Source organism: Sander vitreus, chromosome 7 (assembly GCF_031162955.1).
Source record: "Sander vitreus isolate 19-12246 chromosome 7, sanVit1, whole genome shotgun sequence".
In the NCBI taxonomy this organism is placed as follows: domain Eukaryota; kingdom Metazoa; phylum Chordata; class Actinopteri; order Perciformes; family Percidae; genus Sander; species Sander vitreus.
The window spans coordinates 22185779-22194482 of NC_135861.1; positions in this window are offsets into that span (position 1 = coordinate 22185779).

Genomic DNA, 8704 nt, shown 5'->3' on the forward strand with positions numbered 1-8704 from the left:
AAAACAAAAAAACTTTTTGTGTGAAATTGTGCTGTCAACCCTACATTTTGATTTATCTGTGTAATTTGTATTCTATAGTGGCTGTTGTCTGTGGCATGTGAACTATTCTCATGGTTGCTGTGTAAGTATCTAGTTACACAGTCTATTGAGACAGGAGCTATTTATGTCTAATCATGTTAGTGCCCATGTTAGGGGATCTGGATTGACCGACACCAGTTGACAATCAGATGCCTTTGTCCATATTAAGAATGCTATTTAACTACAAAGGGATAACAGTTCTATTGTTGAAACCACTTTAATTCTGACGCGTGTTAGTATATTGAAATATCTGGATGATTAGAGTAGAAAGATTCATTTTCAGAAATTTAATTCTAGAAGTAATATATGCTTTTTTTAATTTAAGCACCACATTCAGAGGAATTCCTTAACAAAACAATACAAAAACATCTTTGTAACATCATAAATGTTTCTGTTAGTTGTGTAGGAGATCATTCCCAGGTGAAAAGGCTACAGTTTTAGTGGCAGAGGAGTTGTGCAGTTAGCAACTGTGGCCACTTGATGTCAGCAGAAAAACACAATCTTATCTGCTTGTTTGGCTCAGTTACAGGAACCAGACGATGAGGAGATTTCAAGGCACAGCTACACTCCTTCCAAAGACATATAATACTTACTTGCCAATCTATAAAAACACATACAGTAAATAGATCCAGGATGAAAAGGGGTTGATGATTTAGGGTATAAATTGTTTATGTGCGAAACTTATCTTTGAAAATTACCATAAATGCAACAGTGGTTCATTATAGTATCACATTCTGATTTCTAGACTGAATGATGTGATGACTCATCCATTTCCAAAATGAATATATATCATTTTTAAAAAGCACCCATCGTTTTTAAATTGTGAGACCTTTCTACAGTTTTGTTATGTGAAATGGGCTTGACTGTGTTCTGTGTGAGCAGGTGATGTCAGTGGCCTGACTGAATGTCCAAAGTGCTTCCCACCTCCCTCCATCTTTCCCTGTTTCCCTAAGGGTCCTGTTAACTCCATCTAGTCCTCATGGTCTGTGTTACTGATGGGATCTTTTAAACCCCAATCTGCATTGAAGCACAGCTGCTCTGCCAGACCAATCTCAGCAGTCTTACAAATATATCACACTACATCAACTGCACTATCTACAGTTATCTACAGCACAGCTGCACTGACCAAAATACTACAATAAGACCAAGTGATAACATCAGGTGAAAAAATGTCATGTTACTGTTTGTTTGGTTACACTTTACTTGAAAGTATCTACATAAGAGTGACATGACACTGTCATGAACGTGTCATAAACATTATGAACAAGTCATAAACGTTTATGGCATAATGCTTATTTTAGTGTCATTCGGTTTTTGTCATGACAAGTTATGGTTAGGGTTAGGGTTAGAGTTAGGGTTCATGTGTCATGACAGTGTCATGTGTTCATGACAGTGTCATGTCACTCTTATATAGTACCTTCAAGTAAAGTGTTACCGTTAGTTTTTTATCGCACTGATTAGACTGCTCTGCTACCCAGGATTTTTATAAGCTTTAAGCCGCAGTCTTAAGCGTGGAACAGGATGAGTATTGCTCTCCCTGCCATCAATGGAAGGCTGGGCAGCAGCAGAGCAATGTGTGAATGAATCTGGGGTGTGGCGCACTAGCAGCGAGTTGGGTGGAGAAGTGATGCAGTTACGTAAGACAGGCTTGATGACTCATGCCTGCTGTTATTAACACACACTGCGGTTATGAACCACCGTTGGTTATGTGGATTTCAGGGACATATATGCCACCTGTTTCCTTATTGTGTGTAACACTTACTCCACTGTAACACTGACCTCTGAAAGTGACTGAGACAGAAAGGACTTGCATAGGTAATAGTAAGCTATCAATATTATGTAACTGACTTAATTCAGTATTATTCTACCAGTGTGTGTGTGTGTGTGTGTGTGTGTGTGTGTGTGTGTGTGTGTGTGTCTGTGTGTGTGTCTGTATGTGTGTGTGTTGGGTAAAACGGGTTATTCATTGTCTAAGAGTGAGTCAGAAGGCTATGGCGCTGCATAGTGCAAACATAACACACACACACACACACACACACACACACACACACACACACACACACACACACACACACACACCAACACTCTATTGGGGAAATTACATAGATTTACATTAATTCACATATCCTGGAAACTTACCCTAACTCGAACCATAACCACTACTTGCCTAACCCTAACCCAAACCTTACCCTTACCCTAACCTTAGACTCACCTAAAAAATCAGCTTTTTCTCAATTCGGGACACAGCTTTTGTACCCAATTGGACAAGCCTTCCCCAATTAACTGGTCTTTAGTCTGCAATATGCCCCCGATGGTAATCAGGAACACACACACTGCACTGTTTTATTGATTTATAATTCACCCATTAGATCACACAAGAGTCATGATCCACCATAAGATTGTCCTAAAAATGTGTTACTAAGCTACGCCAACAGAGAAATATAAACATATAAAATCCCCATAAGAGCAGGAATACCCCGGACACGGTTCAGAGTTTGGAAGGCGTTAACTACTCATACCATCTTTTTGCGGCCCACGCATGCAGACCTTGTTTAAAGCCAGAAGGCTTTTGGGTTTAGAGGATTCCTGTTTTTCTTGCTTCTCTACATCATATGGTGTTGGAAGTTGTCCAGTGCTGAATATCACAGCCTAATCTCTAACCATCACCATTCACAATGGCATGAAACACATGCCATTAGTATGCTCTAAAAATCTCTAGATTTGTTGTTAGTTATAATTTAGGTAATGTGATAATGACTTCTTATGTTCGATGTTTTGTGCTATTAACATTCTGTCTCTTAAGGGTAAAAGGATGATTTCATGCTGCCATCTATGAGCAACTTTCACCTCTCTAAAAACGAAACCTTGGAATTATTATAAATCATCTTAGTCGGAATAAATACAGAAACTTAGATGTTTGCCTGTTTTTGGGGAGCAAATGGTAGGTTGTTTTTGTTGCCATAAATACACAATGAGGAAGTGGAAGGCTTTAGACAAAGAGAGAGTGGAAGGACTGCAAATCAAACTTGAACAGACAGAATATTGTATCATGATGCTCCATCCCACTTCTGTTGCTGAGAACACTAAAGTACTGTTTCTGGACTGCCCTGGCCATAATGGCCCATAGAACAGCAAGACTACATGACACAGTATTCTCAAATTCCACAATAACTATTCATTGATTCAAATGAATAACAGCGATTGTTTTGTTTTAATGTACCACTGGAGGGTTTATCTATTTTTACCACTTTAAAAAATGAAACGTGTATGTGTGTAAAATGGTGGAAGAAGTATTTAGATTATATACACTTAATACTACAATGTTTAAATACTTCACCACAAGTAAAGGTTTTCACATTAAAAATGTAACCTTAAAGGGGTGGTTCAGAATTTTGGACATAGGACCTCATTTCCAAGTTAGCCAGTGTGTTATTTATGAGTGGAGACCGTTTTCAACACTTTTCATCGAGTGGGCACCACAAAGTTTCCACAAATGCGGTTCCATCCGTCTTTCCAGATGCACCAACAGCTACTGATGAACAGGTAATAACTTGTGGTAGGCTACTCTAGCTAATAAAGCTAGCCCCTTTCTGTGTTAGCCTAGCTGCTACTGATAGATTGAGACTGACAACATTAGTTGCAGTTACAATTCAATGCATTGTGGAGAGTGACAACGTTAGCTAACGGTATAGCTACACTCTTGGTAGATACCTGGCTGGGCTAACCGCTAACCTTAGGTAATTGCTGACAGAAAAGTAATGTAAGCTCGGACAGTTTACATGCAAATTGCAGCGGCAGGTAAATAAACTTGTGTGATTGTCATGGAAACCGGCTTTCTCAGTAGCCTAGGTAATACTCTGCCACTGCTGTAGCCTATGCTACCAACTACAGGGAACAAAGTATAACTATTGCAATGCGATGCAAGGGTAGATTTATTTCTAACATGATTCTATCAAGACAGACATTTACATCGATAGTCTGGTGTTATAATTTATTTGCCTCGGGTGTACTGTGGAGTGGGTAAGACTGCTTTTAGTGGCAGGCTAGCAGATACTGTTGACTTGCGCTAGCATCAGCAAACTCTGCAACTGGATGAAAAGTGTTGAAAATGGTCTTCACTGATAAATAACACACTGGCTAACTTGGAAATGAGGTCCTATGTCCAAAATTCTGAACCACCCCTTTAAGTAATAAATGTGCTCCATGAGCAAAACTGTTATATTATCATTATTGGATGATTATTGTTAATTCATTAACATGTAAGTAGCATTTTGATGTAGCTGGTGGAACTACTTTTGAACATTTTACAAATTGATATACCAGTATTACTTTTTAAGTTGATGTGGCGAACGTAGGAAACATTTGCCTTTTTAGCATATGGAGCAATATAAGAATTCATTAGGAGTAGTGTTTAGCTAATTTTTCTTGAGAAATATATCTGTCTCTTCAGCTGATAAATGCTTCACTGTTTGACCAGCTAGTCGCCAACTGTGTCTGTCTACCATTTGGTGCTGGGCAGGTAGTGTTCTTAGGGTTTAGGGTTTTCGTGGAAAACAGCTGCCTGATGAAGTCGAAAGTGATGCTATGAAAGCTGTGAGAGTGAACCAAAACGATAAGTTGAGTGCAGGAAAACCAAAACAATGAACTAAAAGATGCTATAAAGCTCCTAAGAGCTGAGGGGAACTGGAGAAATAAGAAAAATGTCTTTCCTTCAGTGGTCCTATTGAGTGTTAATTTGTTCATTGTCAGACTTGGAAATTCCTGTCCTCTGCGCTATGACATCATTATTTGGGTCACTAATGTTGTAAAAGCACAGACATGCTCTTTGGCTCACTCAGCAAAACAGCAGTAAGCAACATATGGCCTTGTGTGAATGGCATACCAGATAGCAAGACAGTTCCCAGCATGGCCTGCTCTGTAGTTCCCAAGCAAGAACACATGATAGACAGATGACCTTTACTTTGTGTTGGGTCTAGCAAGACAGGAGGAATGTTCCCTTGCTTTCACTTTGCCACAGATTCAACTGCAAACAAATATCACCTTGTTCTTGTGCTTTGTGAGTGCGGGAGTACTGTACATCACCGGATGGTGAAATTGGCCACAAAATGAGTCTTCTTGTATTAACAGATGGCTGCCTCACTCTGCCATTAGTATTCCATGTGGCTGTGCTCTACACATGACCCAGTATCCTCTTTGCCAAAACTGACACTTTTCTTCCTCATATATGTCTCTCAGAAAAGATTTATGTCTCACAAGTTAGGTTTGTGAGGGCTGTTTTGAAAAGATAGCATATCTGTAGTGGGTTCCTGAAGAGATAAGGTACTTCCCGTTAGATGGCCGGGAAGCCCGACATGACGGATGTCATAAAAGTACTTCTGAATCATCACTGGTGACAGCATTGCAAATACAGTCACTAAAACATACAATTTGAAATATTTTGTTATAATCAGTTGTGATAATGTTGTTAAAGTTTACAGTATGGCGACAAACCACACAGTTGAGCCTTGTCCTAAATGCGTCCTTCCCTTCTATGTCTATGAGAGCCTGTCTTTCTTCGAATCTAGGCCTATTCCATTACAAATATGGGGCAGTAGGAAGTATGCAAATGGTATCACTGGTATAATACATGCCATTCCAATACAGTTATACATAGCTCCATGGAACCATGGCTAAAGGGAATTTCTGCGTTTTCAATGCAACCATTAACTGATACTGACTTAGAAGAATTCAAAATGTTCCTGTTTATTGTCATTACTGGTAACAACCTTGTATTCCTATCATACGGCCCTGTCTAAACGCTGGACATATGACGTCTCCTCAGAAATAAAGACAGCATGGCTCAGAGGACAGCACAGCATCCACGATGTCATCTCCTCTTCAGTGACATGATGTCAGAGACAGCATTCGGCAAAATACTGAGATTAGGATTATTCTCCTTGGTCCTGAACATCTGATGTAAACAAACAGAGTGAGACCACTGGCAGTAAAAATTCATGTGGTAAAGATGGCAGCTATTCAGATGAGAGTGGCTTTTACCACAGGACGGCCAAACATGTATCTGTAACAAGATAATAGTGGCCCTTTTCATAACTAAAGGAACTATTAGAACTATTCTTATATGGAAATACAAAACACTAATTCATTCTACTGAGACTACAAGGTGAATTGGTCCTCATCCTTATGTAAAAATGAGTCTCTATATTAAGCGAGGGTGAGCTGAATATATGAACTATTCCATTTATTGTGCATCAGAGGCAGAAGCAGCTGTGAAATTGTTGTCAGTCATGCAGTATGATAAGTATGTTCTCATAACCATAGCAGGTGTGAACCAGCTCTGACTGGCTTCTGCTCAGCCTTTACAACACACACACACACACACACACACACACACACACACACACACACACACGCACACACACGCACACACACACACACACACACACACACACACACACACACACACACACACACATACACACACACACACACACACACACACACACACACACACACACACACACACACACACACACACACACACACACACACACACACACACACACACACACACTGTCAGTCTAATGCACATCTGCTTCCCCAGCAACTACTGCTGAGTAAGCACTGCACTAGCCTCTGCTTCCCTTCTTGGTTGATCATAACAGGACAAAAATACTCCACTTATCTTTCACACAAAACATATTGTGACATGAACACAAAAAATGTGTGAATCTCTCTCTCTCACACACACACACACACACACACACACACACACACACACACACACACACACACACACACACACACACACACATAGGTTTTTCTCTCTCAAAGGTTTTGCTTCAGTTCACAATATTTCCTCTGTAATTTATACTTACATGAGCAGGCGTTAGGACGGATTTTCTTTTGAGTAACTTAGTAATAGGGGAAAATAGGAGCTTTTGAGACCGCACGTTGCTTTTGAAGTTGGCAAAAAGGCTATGCTTAACTCCCAGGTAAGACACTCACTTGGTGCCAAAAAGCAGCTGTTAGGGAATCCCAACTTGAACAGCTACTATATGTTATATCTGGGGATAAGGGTTTAAAGACTGTATGCAACAGCAATAAAAACGGGTATTTGAATATATATATATTTATAAATCCTTTCTCATTACTCTTGTACAGTACTGTCTATATACTGTAAATGCACAGTGTTACAGAAAAGAGCTCTCTGATTAATGGTTCTCACTCCCATCATCCTCAGGCAGTGTGCTCCTATCTTTCATGCACTGCAGCTACCCATCGCCTCTGCCTTGTCGTGGGTGTCTTTTCAGACTTAATCATAGGTTTGCCCTGCAGGTATGTGGCTGGCCGGGCTCAGTCATGCTGGAAAACCCATCACTCAACAGCTTTTATTATCACAACTGTGATGTGTTGCTAGGCAAGTCTCTTCATGTGCTGTATTGCTTCTGTGAAAGTTGAAGATTTTAGTTTCAGCCTGCTACAACATTCTCAGTCATCATCTCAGCCCTGCTGGAACTAAAAGTGTTTTAGTGCAGTATTTAAGTCATTAAATCCCACCGAGTGACAGTTATTGGACCATGAACTGCTGCACAGATCAACTACAGAACATTTCCCTCCACGTATTTTTTTCCTGACTTAAAAGGCTTGGCTGCAGTTCATAAAATAATTTCTTCAGGGAAGGGAATTCACTGCATCATCTTTCTGTCATCTAGTGAAGAACATATAAATAAATCTCCCAGACAAGGTAGGAACAATACCAGAAAGAATCGAAAATTCACGGAGCTGGAACAAAGCATAAATCTGACATAACACTCAGGAGGACAACACATATTTCTTCCATCAACTATAGAAATGTTCAGACTTTGTGTAGTCTAATCATTGAGTGATAGCACACCTGATTCTGCCACTGGCAATAACATACCGGTATGTACCTACAAATTCTGACATTTAAATATTGTTTTGAATTACTCTACACTGTGCTTTTAACTAACGTTGGTGTTAATATTTTAAATTACTTCTTAAATTGTATCATAAAAATGGTATAACTATGGCAGACAGATGATGTGAATGTCACTCTCTAAATGGCAGCATGTGAAGATATCAGGTCACTCTCATTTCCTCTTTTCTAAACAACTGCATGAATTTATGGCTTTACAAGATACTGCACTTTTGCTAATAAATGTTTAAATCATAATAAAGAACAAAAATGTGTTTAACTGAGGCTGATAAGCTTTAAATGCAGATTGCACATCACTGTTATTAAATTTGATCATTCCCCAAGTTGCAGAGGAGAGCTGTCGGAAGTATCTGTGGTAGAGTACATGCTGTGTCATCTTCCTCTTCCTTTAAGCGGTTTGAGTAAATGGTAGTAGGTGTGTCTGCACTGTGTTATTGACAGGTCTAGCCCTTTGTGTCAGAAAGCGTGGGGGAGACAGGAAGCCAGGCATCAGAGTGGACAGAAAACATCTGACCACATCTGGAGCCTTGGGGCTCTCTGACTTCTCTGAGCACTCTAAGGTCCTGACTTAACCACATAACCACTTTTGTTTTGTTTTATGAAAGTGTGCTATCAACTTTCATAAAAAAATAAATAAAAAAAACTCTTAATAAAGACAAACAAAAGGTA